This window comes from Saccoglossus kowalevskii, chromosome 8 (assembly GCF_978046115.1).
Source record: "Saccoglossus kowalevskii chromosome 8, keSacKowa6.1, whole genome shotgun sequence".
NCBI lineage: Eukaryota > Metazoa > Hemichordata > Enteropneusta > Harrimaniidae > Saccoglossus > Saccoglossus kowalevskii.
The window spans coordinates 20,860,155-20,877,749 of record NC_140648.1 but is presented as its reverse complement, the minus strand read 5'-3'; the positions used below and the strand labels follow the sequence as shown (position 1 = coordinate 20,877,749).

The 17,595-nt window shown below is 30.7% G+C and overlaps 1 protein-coding gene across 1 annotated transcript in view; it reads right to left on the bottom strand.

The window, feature by feature from the left end:
- LOC146739383 (uncharacterized) overlaps positions 1 to 17,595 on the bottom strand; it is a 50,468-nt gene that overhangs the window by 31,213 nt on the left and 1,660 nt on the right. The gene's annotated exons all lie outside the window — the stretch shown is intronic.

Genomic DNA, 17,595 nt, shown 5'->3' with positions numbered 1-17,595 from the left:
GGTCCAATTGTGTTCAATGTAGGAATAAACATACAATTGATATACAGTTATGGAACGATGAAAATGTGTGATTTTCATGCATTTTTGGCCTGAAATTCACCTTCATTTTCAATTGGATTCTGAAACAAATGTATATGACTGATAGAAATTGATGAAATCTGATTTATAAGTGAAGTTTGAACGCATAGTCACACAAGCGCACACACAGAGGACATTCATAAATCCCTAATTTTCAGACTACATCCAAAGGGGAACTAAAAATGACCTCCATCAAGGTCCCATTGTGTTTAATGTATGGGTACCAAAATTAAACCAAATCAGTCTACGTACACGACCACATCTGGTTCTGGAATGTGTAAATGTGTGATTTGGATGTATTTTCGACCATAAAATGGGTGCCATTCAGCTATCATATGAATTGGATCCTGCAACAAATGCTCACTCCCAATCCAAATTTTTAGAATAAACAAACATATGCTGAAAGTAGTTTTTTTTTTTCATCTATTTTATTAATTAGGCACAAGAAATATTAATTTTTTCATTTTTATCCTCTTAATTTGCATTCTTGAATTTATACAATTTGAAGATTCGATAAACAACAAGGGCAATTTTTTTTTCATACATGTACACGCTTTTATTGGAGAAGTGCTTATAGAGAGGATATGGTACCGGTATATTGATAAGTACAATTTCGTCTTAGATTTAAATAATTTCAACATTGGATGTATATTTTCATTAGAAGCAGTTTTTTGATAAGACAAAAAAAAATTACTTCTTGTCAATGTACATGCAAAAAAATAGCAACCAGCAAAACTTAATTTTGACTCGATTGGAAATTGTAGCTAGACATCACATGCAGACAGCAACTGTGGTGGAAACTACTTCAATATTACCTCATTACTATTTTCTAAAGCCGAAAAGATATTAAATTCCCAACTTCCAATTGAAATTAGACATGTTTAGTAAAAAATTTAAAGCAAACGAAGACTGAATACAGATTAGGTTCGTCTATAAGTCGTAATAATTACCGCCGTGAGCAAACGGAACCAATATACCAATAATCAATCAAGTCATTGCTTCATAATATTCATAATGTAATAAGTTTTCCTCTGTCTTGCATAATTTAATTTACCAACCATTATTCTGTATTTTGTCGCTTTTCTTCTTGGAAAATCAGAATCTCAAATTTAATCTATATATAGAGTCTATCATTTTCTTCAAGTTGAATAGACTATCGTCTGGATGTGCAAGCGATTCAAATCCCCATAAAAATAGCTGTAGATAGTCAACCTACCAGTAATAGTTTTCAAGAAAAAACTTAGATTATAATAATATGAGGTTATTACTCTAAGACAGTACGTGGTCGCATCAACCTACGCTGCATGTCGGTCGATGTTCCCGCTGTATTGTCTTCGTGCATACTTTCCAGTATCCTCGTAATAACCTTATTATTATACATCTTTTCCTCCCAGCAACACATCATGGGAATGCCGAAATACAAAACGTTTAGAACAGAATTAACAAACTTATTTTTGTGGGGTTTGGTCAAACCCTGCAGGCAGCCATGTTTGTTTTTTATTAATATTAGAGGACACTTACGTAGATAATCATTCCATATTTGGAATTCGCATTTTCTAATATGGTAGGATTATAAAAATACCAAGTCCAATACCGCAAATTACGGCATGGTGTAACATATTGCGTTGCGGTGACAGATGTATAATAATACTTTATACATGTACCAAGGACATACATGTACGTGTACGCAACTTAGTTATCTATACACAGTGACATATGTGCTGCAATTGCATAAATATTTCGATCGATTGTATAAATATTCCGATCAATTGCATAAATATTCCGATGAATTGTATAAAAGTGAACAAAGAAACAGAACTCTAATAATGAACTGACTGCCACCTGTTACAGTGTACAGTAATTCTTCATGATTCTATGCCATCAATATTTTTGGACAATCGGTTTTATCATTCATGATTTATTCATTTATATTTTCAGAAAGAAAACAAATTAGTGAAATCTTCCAGACAAACTATTTTTAATACAACCTGGTATGTAGTTGAGGAGTCTTATACATATAGACCTGTAACTGAGGAGTCTTAATTTCTAATTATAAAGGTACGATGCAGCAGGTACAGAAAATAATATGTAGTGGAATCGTCCAGATAAACTATTTTCAACATAAAATGGCATCTTCTTTACAATTATATGTAGTTAAGGAGTCTTATACATATAGACATGTAACTGAGGAGACTTTTTCCAATTGGGGTGCTTCAGCAAGTACAGAAAATAATACTTAGTGAAATCTTCCAGACAGAGTACTTTCAATACAACATGGTATTTTCAATACAAATGCATGTAGTTAATGAGTCTTATACATATAGACATGTAACTGAGGAGTCTTTTATAATTGGGGTGATTCAGCCGACACAGAAAATAATATTTAGTGAAATCTTCCAGACAGTGTATCATCAATACAACATGGTATTTTCTTTAAAAGCATGTAGTTAATGAGTCTTATACATATAGACAACTGAGGAGTCTTTTATAATTGGGGGAATTCAGCAGGTACAGAAAATAATATTTAGTGAAATCTTCCAGACAGCGTACGTATCATCAATACAACATGGTATTTTCTTTAAAAGCATGTAGTTAAGGAGTCTTATACATATATACATGTAACTGAGGAGTCTTTTATAATTGGGGGAATTCAGCAGGTACAGAAAATAATATTTAGTGAAATCTTCCAGACAGCGTATCATCAATACAACATGGTATTTTCTTTAAAAGCATGTAGTTAAGGAGTCTTATACATATAGACATATATAACTGAGGAGTCTTTTATAATTGGGGGAATTCAGCAGGTACAAAAAATAATATTTAGGGAAATCTTCCAGACAACGTATTATCAATACAACATGGTATTTTCATTAAAAGCATGTAGTTAAGGAGTCTTATACATATATACATGTAAATGAGGAGTCTTTTGTAATTGGGGTAATTCAGCAGGTACAGAAAATAGTATTTAGGGAAATCTTCCAGACAGCGTATTATCAATACATGTACAACATGGTACTAGTATTTTCTTTAAAAGCATGTAGTTAAGGAGTCTTATACATATAGACATGTAACTGAGGAGTCTTTTATAATTGGGATAATTCAGCAGGTACAGAAAATAATACTTAGTGAAATCTTCCAGACAGAGTATTTTCAATACAACATGGTATTTTCAGTTCAAGACACACTGGAGAAAAAAATCGAGAATACCTATTAAAATTCCATGGGCATACACAAGCACAATGGATACAATCTATCCAGCAGTGATGTTACTTCCTGCCCGTATCTCAAAAATAAATACGTCCTGCTGGACGGGAATATCGAGAGAGCTGTGTGCATTTATAGAATTCATTTAACTGTCATTTGATAGAAGGGGCATCTCATGACAATTACAAGACCAGTTTGTGTTCTTTATTGAGTTTACACATCTTTTTTTAATTGTTAAAGGTGAAATTTATTTCATTCGTAAGCCTTTAGTGAAAGCATGCATCCAGAAAAGTAGATGTAATAGAAAACAAAAACTGTATTCTTATTTAATACTGTCAGTAGGAAGTCCATTTCATATGTATATATAGATGAATTATTTAACCTATTTGTTCTGTTAGTAGCGCATACACTAATTTGTAAATGACAAGAGATGTTTTAATGTTTGAAGTCATATTTCAATGAGCTCACATTCTCGCATGTACAAAAAATGCAAATACAATTTTTGGTTTATATGCGCTCATATTATTGATATTTAAATCGAATTTGGTTGTCACCTGCGTATGCATGGGAATTGAGTCCCAACAATAACGCACACTAAAAATGCAACGACTCATGGGTGGATGCTTGTTTTTAAACACTAACACGCTATGGCTGTTTGACACATGTGCAGATGACAACTCCCCCGCTTTAATTCTTTCATGCCATGTTTCCCAGCAAAATTTTGATGCAAAATTTTGCCTATTTTTATGTTGTTTATTTCTATATTTTTTTTATATATTTCGTCTAATTGGTCATTTGTTTTTCTATTGGCTATACAGGTCTTAATAAAAATTTTGTGAAAAAATTTGAAAATATTTTTTTGGACTTTAAATTGACGACACAATTAATATTGACATTCAAGGGGTTTAAACAGCAGGCCACAGTGACTTTTGAAAGTTTTATCCACCATAAATTATCAAATCACGAAATTAAATACTACATGTTAATTAGCTAGTTAATGGTTTACTCAAAGATATTGGTTTCTCAAATGAGAGCTACATACGGATTTCACAAAAATTTAAATAAAAATGACTTGCATGTATGTTAATGATCACACCAAATTTTTTAAATGATTTACTGTGAACATTTTTTTTTTCATATTTTAATGGTAGCAAACTACTTAAATTAATAAAATGAGCTGTATCCTAGCAACCATAGAAAAAATAAATGCCTTCATTTCATCATTCAGGATTTGTTAAGCTAGGTGGGGATATCAATTGCTATGGTACAACAGAAATATATTCAAGGATGATTAGTTATGCAATCCATAATTACTGGTAATGTAAAAAGAGATGAAAAACATGTTGGTATCCTGACATGTTTAGCTTCTGTATATGCAGAGCACAGACCCTGGCTTAATTAGTTGTCTGGGTGATGTCTAGGTGATGTCTGTCAGTTAAAATGTGTCTCTGTGCATAAATGGTTCATCTCAAGAACTGAATACATTTCATACTGATGAGGACTATTCTATTATGACCTGATTAAATTTAGCTACAAATCTGTGCATATTAATTAGGTCATTTGCATACTATTTTGCATAACTGTTGCTGCCTGTTCACAGTCACATGATAGAGGGAACATGGCCTGTTCAGTAGAACTATTCTATTTAAATGTCTTAACAAATTGGAATTTGCATACTATCTAGTTTTAGCACGCTATATTTAAATCTAATCAACCACAAAGAAATTAAAACTTAAAAAAAAACATAGTAAATAGTTTGCATATTAATCAGTTAAAGATGGAATAAATTAATTACACTGATATGTTGAAGAGATCGAGACATAAAGGAATTCACCCCTTCTGTGAACTTTAATTAATTGTGACAGTTGACAGTCTGGTAAACATTCTCCTGGCCTAATGACTTAATAATTGAATTATTCTCATACAGTTTATCTTAATACCATAACTAACAGATTTATGTGAATGACTTAAGCATTAATCCTCAGCCAAAGGCGGGTATATTCCACGAGATATTGCACAATCTATATAAGAAGTGAGTTATTGCTTTTATATCAGTATTATTTTACTGTAGTTTTTTTTAGCAATCTACACACAATTTATTTTTAGAAATTGAGATACACTGAGCGGGAGTGTAAATTCTAACATTAGTCGAAATTAAGATTGCATTTAAATTCCATTTTTCCAGAGATTCTAATAGATTTGATGTCATATCATACAAAATGTCAGGTGACACTGTAAACACCATTCTATCACGTAGTCATAGTGCATGAACAAACTAAACTAGTGCAAACAGCATTTGATTATTCTGGTTTTACTTACTCATTTTTTTTTTTTTGGTGAATAAGTGTCTTTAAACAACCATAAGAGAGTAAATACAGTATATGCATTATTAACCAGAGTGATTTATGTATGTGCAAAAATCATTATAAGTGATGGTAGTCAAAATTACATGATACATCCTGAAACATATATATATATGTATGTAAATGTATATTGTAAAATACTTTACTTTATTTTCGCTTGGAATTAATTTTCGCTATTTTCACTGAAGGAATGATTCAGTGAAAATAAAATCCAGCCAATATACATTTTTTCCTATTTTTTACATTCAACTCGTCAAAATTCAGTGAAAATAAATTCCATACAAAACACCTAAAAAGTCTTTTCAGCGAAAATTAATTCCAGCTATTAAAAATAAAGTATTTTACAGTATATAGTCAAAACAGAATAACCGAATAACCTCAATAAGGCATCGTAAAAGACGCTCATCATGAAATAGCCACGTGGCAGACCATGCAGATAATCCTATTTCTTCAGTGCAATGTCAATGCATTTATTGCACGATTTGCAAAATCTTGAATAATCCTATAATCCAATAATCCTATAATCCGGCAATAATATTTCATAAAAGCTAATGTGCCAATTTTTTTTTTTTATTTGTCAAAATATTGACCAATTTTTTTTTTGATCAATGTTTCGCCCATTTTATTTTTATGACCGAAAATGCACATCTCATCTGTCAGTGTATTTGATCAATTAAAAAATATTGGCCAATATATTGGTACAATAAAATAATATCAGTCAATATGTTTGTGAATAAAATTATATTAGGCAATATATTAGCAAATAGGTCAATAATAGATGTTTAAAATAATCAAAACTATGAACAAAATAGTTAAATTGAGTCAGAGACTAATTAGTAACTATAGCAATCATTTATAACAGCGATTACAAGTGGTGGTACATGTATAACGAATACTACTCATGAAATAATTATTAAATTGATTTCAACTTACCATATATGATTATTTTTTTTAACATTATTCAATTCATGATTAATAAAACACTATAATTAAGTTATGATATATGAGATAAACGAGATATCTGCAACACATGTATATGGAAATTTTGTACATGTGACATAATTTTGTCCCATTACACGTACATCACCAAACAGTTTTTAAAATCACTATCACATTGCTAATTAAAAACGTTTAACAGTCAAACCTGTGTATATAAGCGACCACCCAAGGAACATCAGCAAGATTGATAGACAGATAGTCTTTATAAGGAGTTAGAATTATTTTTTTATGGATCGCCAAATTTGGCATAATAATTGTTCAGAAAATTATTTGATATAGTACTGTTGCGAATCTATTTGAGCTTAAATCGACGAAATTTAAAATTGTCTTTTAAAACAAAATGCAGATTATATTATTGTATTGATCTCTAAACAAAGGTGAATCTGCAACACTATTGCTGAAAGGGTGTTACATATTTGTGTGTTCTTTATATACAGAAGTTACTTGTACATTATGCCTAAAAGTGGTCACTATAGACAGGTGGTCTTTATATCGAGGTGGTCACTAACACAGGTTTACTGTAGTTATCGTTATGAGTTATGGTGACGTGTACAGGCCTATACAGTCAGCAAATCTAGGCTCCATGTTGCTATGGAAACAGTAGTGTTGGTGTAATCACTTCTTGACATGCACACGCTTCAATCAATTCTGAGCCAAGCATGCTTTCTGATTATGACGCTTAATATGCAACAACTAGTACTTGACATTTACTTCTGTGTTATCTGCCTTTACCGGTCTTTAGGTCCATTTACTCTGCTAGCTGTGACAATTAACGCAATTCATCAATCAACGTTTGTTCAACAGTACCGGTACTTGACGTGCAGATTTAAGCGACAATATTCAAATTGTACACTACAGCGCAAACTTTTATCAGAAACTCACTATAACAAATATAATTTTTTTTTAATGTTTTAATGTTTTAAATATTAATATTAATAATAACATACATGTATAACGTAATAATAACTTTTTCATTTCATGTAACAGAACAAAATATCAAATATGACTTCATCATAACATTTCTCGAAAAAAATAATAAAATCATATAATATGATATATTGTTCAATTCTGCTCGAACCTGCATAATAAAAAAAAAATGAAAAACAAAAAAATTAACCTGTGTATGATTAGATCTTAAAATTTGTTTACGGAAAACATATATTGGATTTTTTGGGGGATTTTTTCTTTCAAGTCAATTTTGAACGTTGAATTAACATATATTTAGAAATATATATGGGTATATACATAGATAACACAAATATCCAGTGTTTCTATAAGTCTATAATTGCCCCAGGACAATTTGCACACTAATCACGGTAGTCTGTGTACCTTTAGGGCAAAACCACTACTTTGTTGATTTTAATATGCTAAAAATAAGTTGTCAGGGCAACTGCAATCAAACTGATATTGTATCCTCGATGACATAGTACGTACGTTATAAACTTCTTTCCATATCTTATTACTTTTTATATTTAATTACAGGTTTAACAATCAGAATCGAAATTTGTGAACACACGCAGGAGTTATGGCTTTTATATTTACATTCAGTATCAAAGTTATGCTATAATCAGTGTAATATTTTGTGTAAACATACAACACATATTACCCTTGTATATTACGTTTAACTGAATTTCGAACGAAAACACACGGTGTGTGGGAACAGTGCGTGCGTGATGGCCATTTGTTGTCAATTTAAGAATTGGATTTATAGAATATGGCCTACATACAATCGTATGTATTTGAATTATTAGTAATCAAAAGGGATAAACATCTACGTCACATATGGGACCCATATAAAACATGACGTGGTGCGACGATGGCGGCACTTTCATTATCTATGTATGATAGCATATTATATGAAGCCAGGTTAATTTATTTTTTGATGATTGCAATACATACATGCACATACACAATACACCACAATTTTAAACACAGAAAAGTTGACCAATCTAAATTAATTGCAGTCAGTTGTATCAGTTATAAAGTAATAACATATTCAAAGCCGAAACGAGAACTGCCGGCCTGCAGACTGCAATTATGTCAGCTGCATTTTAATTTAACCACTGAGTTTAAGAATCACTTTTGTCAGGTATATTAGAAAAGAAAGTGCTGATGCTTCTGTTTATCCTGTCTTGTATGTTTTCACATACAGCTGATCAATCATGAACCAATTATGTACCATGATGCTCAGAATCCTTCAGTGAGCAGACATGAAACACCCAATTCCAAGATTTAATTGAATCTTCATTGATTTTCCAAATATGCAATATGATTCTTTATATTTCTATTTCTATTCTGAATTCATTCTCAGATTTTTCAATGTTTCTCAGTAATTACGGAATCATACCATTGGTTCTGTGGGATATGTAAACTGTCTTTAGAGATCTTCCAGATTTTTTACATGTGCGATGCAAAATTTGTTGTTGTTGCTTTTCTCGTAATTTTTTATTCTAACTTGTAATATTTTGGCAGAAACTAGACAAAAAAATTGTGAATGACCTTTCTAACTGCCGCACATGCTGACCTGCAGTAACAAATCATTTGGTCATAAATACTGTAAACGGCTTTCATTTCTCACGAGACAAAATCATGAAATACTGTAGCAACATTACAGTATAGGTACATTTCACGTTAGGGAAATCTCTTCTTTTTTTTTTTTGTGAATTAAGCTTTCGTCATATCATAAAAATCATTAAAATTGCAAGCAATGAATATTTGCCTGTTCACAGAATGCTTTTCACTTTGCTTTACGAAACCTGAGAAATGTAAATTCATAAAAATATTGTTTTTAATAAATAAATTAATTGTTTGATTCCCCTTTCATGGTAATGAGACTAAAATACGATTAATAAATTAAAAGATATTGTATGCAATGTACACTCGTAGGAACTGCATGTAAAGAAAAAAGATGATAATAGCAATTCTGACTGGATGCCATAGCAACACAACATGTTTTTAAAAATAAGAAACTGGCGAATACAGGTTTATTTCATTTTTGGCATATCCATACATCAAATTCTTGTTAAGTGATTGATCGCTACAAATACATTTGATACAATTTTTTACTGATTTGCAATTTTTCCACATTAAAGATGCTAGAATTGTCAACATATGTTTTGAGTTTGAAGGATAATTTATTCAACAAGTTGTCGGTATTCTAACGGGAACAAATGTTATGCTTCAACTGATTTATTTTTTTATTCATATGAAGCTGAATTCCTACTGAAATTAGTTAAAAACAAAAGACACAAAGAAAAAAATCTTTTAATTTCACATTTATATATTGATGTTGTATTGAAAACATTCCTAAATTTATCGATTACATTCCAATAATCGATATATCCAGTTAAAATTAATATCAAAGGAACTAGAGAATCTGTTTCTTATTTTGCTAATTCAGATTTATGCCCAATGAATGTGACTCTAGGGACCAGTTTTCTGTTAGTCTATCACTATAAAGATGATTTTATTGACCATCATCAATTTCCCACACACCTTAACAGCAATATAATCAGCAATATATCCCCACTCTTTCCTACCTTTACATTTCCAAGCTCATTCACTGTGGCTATAGCTATAGTACATATAAACCTTAACATTCAAAAGGTTTCGTTTATTTTTTTTTTTGCACACGTAATGAGCTTGTGGTTTACACAGATGATATTACAGATGGCATCATTGTCATTTGTAGGCCTCTGGTTTTTTAACAGAGACCATTTGATTATAGGAATGGTATATACGAAGTGCCACATATGGATCGAGCAGGATATGCTCATTTTTTTTTTTTCAAAACACCTGCTATTAATTCTCATATGCCATGGAGTTGATTTTTCTCTTACTGATTTGACTATGTGCACTTGTCAGCTGTTTAGTTCCTGGGATTGTAATTTGTTCTGTCTTTTTGTACTTGTAAATTTCCCTATACGACTTATATCTACAGTTTTCACTCTAATTGAGTAAATTATACGGTATTCATTTATGTTTTTCGAAAATATAGATATGGTTAAAAATTTATTTATAATAAAAAGAAACATGTGAACATTATCTATTATACAATAAACTGGAACTCCAAATGCACTGTCTGGTTGAGTTAATTGGCGCCATTATCCATGTCAAAAACATAATGCCATGCAATAAAAACAGTGAAGTGTCTTTGGTGCCGAAGATTGTCAGATATGTGGGCAAGCGTCTCATCTGCTAATAACCAACAGAAACACAAAAACATTTAAATAAACACAGGTTACATTACTGCTCAGTGTATCTAAAAATGAATATTTTTGTTACTTGTTATTTCAATCAAAAAGAGTGAATTTTGTGTAAACAATTTAATTTACATGCATTTTACGATGACAATCTTTCAAATAACAAGTTGCATGATATACCATTATTAAAAAAAGGGGCTTCACAGCTCTTTTAATGATATACCGGTAAGTTAATACCCATTTGGGCAGTAAGCGTTATGAAACGATCACGAGCCATACACGTTTGTCTCGACAGGCTTTCAATCAGTGTCCAAAGGGATTTATGTCCAATACATAACACATTCATTTATTAGCCATCTTATCACTTCCCATTTAATATGAAGCCAATGAACTGCGACAATATTGCAGTGGTGTCCATGATTATGATCATAAATTTCACTAAAATATGTACTAACTTTAAAAGATAAATTCAAAATTATTTACTATATCAAGGTTAATAGTGTTCTTAACCCTTTCACCACCAGACTTTCTCGCTCAGATTATTCTGTACTTATTTCTTCTATTCTTCAATATTTCTGGAAATGAACCCTAATTTTGGAGCCAACAGACAAAATTTGAGTCAATTTTCAGTTTTTACTCAAAAAATTTGGCTATTTTTGTCTCAATCTTGTGCATACTATAATACCATAGTTATTTTGTGAATTTGTGATGAAAAGAGAAAACGGGTGGTGCAAAGGTTAATCAATTACATGTAATTGTTTTTCTAAGCATGTATATAAACGAGTTACTAAAAAATTGTTATCAAATCACTAATTTATTCCGCATGCGTTATTGATACGCACTGCAGCGATAATCAAGTCATAGCGGTAACATATACGCAAGAAGACGTTTCAGTCGTCAGAAAAATTCATGTAAGCAATCTGCAGAGATAAAGATGACAATTTCAATAAAAGTCTGTTACTATAGCAACACATTAAGTGTTATGAAAAAAATGCTGTATTGTGAAAAAAACGAGTATGAATGATTTTTTTTTATTATTATCATCTTTAACGCAATTTCTTTTGCAAATCATTTATACGGTGTATACATTGTATACAAAAAATAATTGCAGATATACATGATCTATCATTGCGTGCGATTCCAAATGTGACAAATAAACGCTGCATAAGAGATTCCTGGCTATATGCTTAAAACTAAATTTGAATATTATTTCCCACCAAAATTACGAAACAATATTTAACACATTTTTATGAATTAGTCAATAATATCTTTGTTCATTTAGAAAGAAAAATACATAATTTTCAATTGGGTACAGTTCCTAATCAAAAGTTTTTAAAAAATAAAAAAAATAAAAAAAATGATGCTGGGTTGTTTTGTGAATGTGACCAAAGTGGACTTTGATTGGCAAAGGGTAAATGAGCGTCTTATTATAAGCTTTTAAAAAGCCATCTTACTATAAAGCTTTAAAGGGGCATCTTACTATAAGCTTTTAAAGGGGCACATTACTATAAGCTTTTAAAGGGATATTTTACGAATAAGAAACATGTCTGTATAGTTATTTCTGTTGAAGCTAAAAAACACAGGCAGACAGAGAAAAAGTGAGATGCGTTTTGATTAGTTTTCAGCATTAAGAACAAACTGTGCAGTTTACAGCTTGCTTGAAGTGCTAAAAACAGTGTTTTCAATAGCGAAATTGTCGTCAGGTAATCTCTTAGACAAACACTGATATTACATATGTACTACAATACTGGCTTATATATCTAAGCTTTCAGATGATATATAGGTTAGTATAGGATCATGCTTAGTAACTTTTAGAAATAACTGAATCACAGAAATTTTAGTTCTTTGCCGCCATGTTGCTACTACTTTAAAGGGCATATCATAACTTTCTACATCAGACCCTGTATGTCACTTTATCAAGTTGAATTGATTTATTATTCATTTGATGTACATTTCAATTCAATTCAATAGGACCAAAAAATTATTAGTTTCTTGTCAGTATGTGTATCAGTTCAGTTTTATTTCGCTTATGTAAAAATATTAAACTGACACCCCCAACGTACTGCACCATCTTCTGGAGCAGAAACAAATATTTTTGTTCAATCCTAACATGATGCAATTTTCAAATGTACATTGTCAATTATGTATTCTTTTTATAAAACTTACTGATCTCATATAAAGATAATCAATTTAATATACGAATTGACGTCACATTTTGATTTTATCCATTTTAAGGACTGCAAATCTATTCACAACATGTGTCACTCAATAGTGAGACATTGATATTCCTGACACATACTCAAAAACTGACACAAAAACCAATAAATACTACGATTGTCTTCTGGGTTTACAATTGTTTTTCTCTTTTGCTATCAGCGCATAGTTATTTCTGGGAGACATACATGTACATATCTACGTTGTGAGATACAGTGGTCGGTTAAACAAGGCACTGACTTTAATTAATATGTCTTTCATGAATAATCGTAAAATCAGCGATATATATGAATTTACATATGTAATCATATCTTTGATCTCGGGAATCACTGCTGAATTCAATGCACAGCTGTTACGCTCATTCAAGTGGAGAAAAGAAACTTCAAGATTTGACAAATACACATACCATATTATTACTATTAGAGGTGCATCACTATTATAAATGAAAGCCACACATAAAATTGCATCATATACTGGATCATATAAAATGTATTTTTTGACCATAAACACACCTCTGTCTTTTACCTTGAAGTGGGAGAGTCGTCACCTGCGCATGCATCAGATGGCATGTCAAAGCGTAAAGCGTCTACCCTTTGCGTTTTAGCGTGTGTTGTTATCGTTTCTTGGGGCTCAATTCCTGCGTGTGCGCAGGTGACGACTCTCCCACTTTTAATAACTACATGCACTACGGTACTAATGTACTAGTTTCCATGTTTTTCTCATTTAGAATTTAGTCAGATAATGTTTTCTTTCATAAATATATTTTGCACAATATTTTTGATTTGCCTAATGATATAAAAAGACAACAGACTCACACTATCACCTAAGGTGCATATATTACTGGTAAGTGTTGAACGCACATTTACTTTTTGTTATTTACTAGCGCCCGGCAGAAGCAATTAACATTTTGCTTATCGGAGATTTCAGATGAGCTATTAATTGCCAAACTAATTGGTCAAAGTGCAGATCAAATGACACATGTGAAACTCTGTAGAAAGGAGCATAGTACAAATACAGTAACTATATGCTCCATCGTTGTTTAATGATGACATAAAATTTCAACTCTGTGTGATACCGAACAAGCATGGCATATACACATGCAACTAACTTATCAAACCAATAAATAATGATTATTTGTTTATTCATTTACACCTTATGCAAATTAGGTCATTAGTATGCATAGAATTATTTAAAAAAAAAATCAGATTTCACTGGGGCGTCAATGAAATCTGCAAATTGACACTAAATTTTAAAAAGGCAAACAATTCTTGCAGCAAAAATGTAATGGTTTACTTGAAATCAACTTGCTGAAATGAAATGCTAATTTGTTTAATATTAGGATATACATCAATATCGATAGCATTATACAACTTTTTTGCCTATGTCACTATTAAAACAAGATGTCTAGATATGTCATATCTACCGGGTATTACAACCTTGTCCACTGAGATCTGGATATAAACAATGCAACATCCTTTCTTTACACGGCAAAGGAGAGAAACAATGCAATAGTATATCTAGGCATTTTGAGAGGAAATTCCTGGCTGAAGTTTAAGTGGGAAAAGTTGGAAAATCACATAAAAAATATTCATGTTACTCAAATAATACTTCATGTACTGTATTAATCTCAATGTCTCTCACAGAAACATGGAAACATGTAAAACATAGAAATGTATAAAAGGTCCTAAAATATTAAGTACAGTAATATAACTAAGCAAAATTTTGGAGGAAAAATACTACCGGGTAGCTCAATTAATATTACATGTACTGTATTACTCTTAATGTTCCTTATAGAATAATATAACATGAATTGTATAAAAGTTCCTAAACAATAAGCCTGTCAGCTAATATGAATATCTTGTTTCAGACTCATAATAAGAAAGGAATATCAAATCAAGCAGTCTAGCCATTTGGAATACTGATAATTAACTAAAATGAGCACATTTTAGTTAACGACACGAAATAAATTAATCTGATAGAGGAAGAAATCAAATCATTTTGACAGTGATCCATCTAAGGTACCAACACATAAAATATCAAAACAATCAGGATAGTGTGGTAAACCCAAGGTGCCTGCATATAGAAAATCAAGGTAATTCTAAAAGCTATTTTCAATAAGAAGTTGCAAAATTGAAATTGATAGAAATATTAGTTAAAATTTAGAGAATTGAAGGTATCATCACAAAATGAACAAATCTGACTAAGATCCACCCAAAGTGATAGGATATAAAATAATGAAGTAAATTGGGTTAGCCATTTTTGTGAAGAAGTCAAAAATATAATTTATTACCATCAAAATTAGAGATTTTGAGATATATCATGAAATTAACAAAGCTGAGTTAGGTTAACCTGACGTATCTATATACTGAATATCATAGCAATTGGACTTACAAAGAGAAGTTCGAAAAATAAAATAAAATAAAATAGTAGCCTGATTTGAAAAAGGTGGGAAATCCTGCATTTGTCATATTTTTATTTATACCCGTAACAAATCACTTTACTACACTTATTTGATTGACAGATCTTGGAAATCATATTACTAACATCTGGTTCTCATTATTAACAGTTGAATGTTCTGTGCACTTATTTCTACATCTAAAATATGTTTTATTTCAGTACAATTTAACCCCCATTTCATGAAAATTATACAAAAATTGAACCTGGTTGACATTTCATAGAGATTGATTCCAGTACGATTTGAAGATGACCAGATAAAAATAACTTGAGTTATCGTAACCACAAAAGAAGACAATTGTAAATGAAATTTATTGATTATCTTGAAAAATATACATAGAACTTGTCCAAAGTTTGAAAAAGATCAGATAAAAACTGTAGAAACCACAAGATAAAAGTTTACGCCGGAGACACTGACAACACCAACAAGTGGAGACATTTTCAATGATGTATCCCGATTCTATAGCACTGAAAGTACATTTATTTTTCCATTTATTTTAAACCATGACCCTTAACACTGACAATTGTTAGTTTCACTTAGGATACAGGTTTGAATCTTTTGAAATATTTTCATTGCGAAAAATTAATATACATCTTATTTTTAATTTTGTTTCCTGTGTTGTTAAACTTTAATACTTTAAATATATCTGAATGCCCAGAACAAAGAATAAGTTTTTAATCACTCTGTTTTCCAAAATCAATAATAACTTAATAATAACAACTTGATTACACAACCAAAACCATCAAAGGGTTTAGTATGGTAAAAATAACAAATAACAAAAAACTAAAATAATAAAACTAACTATTAAAATAAAAGTAAAACATTAATAGGACAAAATAGAAAAAAAGTATAAAATACTTAAACTGACATTGCATAGAAAAAACATTGGTTCTCTCATGGATTAGATTGGTATTTATATAGCGTATTTATATAATTATGTATTTCTATTGAATAATGTAATTTTCAAAAATTTGGAGAGGGCAAGGTCAAGCTTCATTATTTTAAGAAAAACATCTGCATTTTGCTTGTCTGCAAAATCAATGTGGGTGTAAAGTTTTAGAATTGTTTTAAAAACATTTATTTCGTGTTTTTTATAAAAAAAAAATATTTTTTTAATTTCATCTAAGAAAGTTTAATAGATGCATGATGACCAGAATCATAATTTTCTTAAAAAAATTAAAAAAAATTGTTTCTGGCCATGATTACTGTGTTATTTATGTACTACCTCTAACGCCTACCGTAGTAAATGTAAACACTTTCCTGTATTCGTCACACCCATGTACATAATGTACCAAATTACATTTTAATTATTCAGACTGTATTAGAACTCCCTGAGACACACAGATCATGTGCCACTTAGTGATTCCAAATTTAGTTTATACTAAAGCGGAGGTTTATAATCGCAACATTTATTTTACATCCCAGATTTAAACATGGCAATATCACCTGCACTGTATATAGTTACACTTATAGTTAGTAATTGATCACAGAAGCTGAGAGATATTGATGGATTTCCGATTACTTCTTTCACGATTTCCTCTATTAGAAGCGAATGTGCTTGCGTAAATGACAGAGGCGTATGGTTAATATAAGTAATAATTTTCGTCACGCCCAGTATTTACGATTACATCGACGATGGCTGTTATACATGTGTGTGCATTGAGTATGGCATTCATACACAGTATATGGGTTATATGCAATTGAAAAACAAATCAAAATCTCCCTTATGATGTTTTCCCACCTGTTAATTTTTTAGACAAAGCAATCATAAAAATCAATAAAATCTCATTAATATTTTAAATGCTAACAGAGTTCATTCTAGGATTTAATCATCATATTTGATCATAATTGAAAAATTTTATTTATTCATTGTTTCTTTTCTAAAAATGTAATATTCACTATTATAAGTATAATTATTTTATATGTAACACATGCATATTCATAAAACAACACATAATTTAATAATATTGAGGTTGCCATTAATTTATTTCAATATAAACATGAAATGTACATGTTGTGACATGCTTGCTGTCACATATCGTCATGGATGGTGACTTTTCGGGGTATTTATCGCTTATAG